Raw genomic sequence first — 997 nt, forward strand, 5'->3', positions numbered from 1 at the left:
CCCCTCTGCACCTCTCCTGCCCCAAAGCACCCAGAACACTCAGGTCACGTGACCATTTCTCTCTGGTAGACAGGTCACCTGCACCCGAGTCTCATCTTGCAAACCTCGCCGGCTAGAGTGGAGGCTGCGTGACAGGCCTCTGCCGACACCCCCCAACCCCCGTCCCCGCCCCCTCTCCCCAGGCCCTCAGGGCTGCAGGCTGAGAGGACCCGGGCTTTTGGGCAGATGAAGCCTGTGTCCAAAAGGCCCCAGGTGACAGAACCAAAGCAGAGACCCGGTTCAGGGGAAAGGAAACTTGCAAAGAGAGGGGGCGGCCTCACAGGTGATGAGCTCCCCGTCCCTGGAGGTGTGCACGCTTCCCATCCAACGCTGGAAGCCAGAACCCCCTCTGCAAGCCCCAAGCGGCCCCCAGATACACCGGAGATTCCCAGCAGCACCCCCACCCCCAGCCCATGGCTCTGAGGTTGAGCGTCAACCTATGAACCAGGAGGACACAGTTCTATTCCTAGTCAGGGCACATGCCCATGTTGGGAGCTCAATCCCCAGTAGGGGGCGTGCAGGAGGCAGCCAATCCATGATTCTCATCATTGATGTTGCTCCTTCCCCGTCTCCCTTCCACTCTGAAATCAATATATTCATTTATTGATTTCAGAGTAGAAATCAATAAATCAATATATATTTTAATAGCACCACCCCTCTGAGAGGGCCCCGACACCCAATCTTGGCCCTTCCTCTACGGACACAAGAAGGGGCACCCACAGCTGCCCCCATGAAAGCCTGGGGTGAGGGGCACGCTATCCAGCACTGCCCAGTCCAACAGGCCCAGCGGGCGCGGGTCTCGCCACCTCCTCACCTCTCCCCAGTTCTCTGGGCCAATTTCATCTCCAGGAAGGCACGCGGGGGGCACCATGCCCAGCCCGTGGGCGTGGGCGCCCGCCAGGGGGGCTGTGTGAGGCCGGGGCACAGAGGACCCCGGAGGCAGGCCCTGCAGGAGCCC

The sequence above is a fragment of the Myotis davidii genome, unplaced genomic scaffold, assembly GCF_000327345.1.
Source record: "Myotis davidii unplaced genomic scaffold, ASM32734v1 scaffold459, whole genome shotgun sequence".
NCBI lineage: Eukaryota > Metazoa > Chordata > Mammalia > Chiroptera > Vespertilionidae > Myotis > Myotis davidii.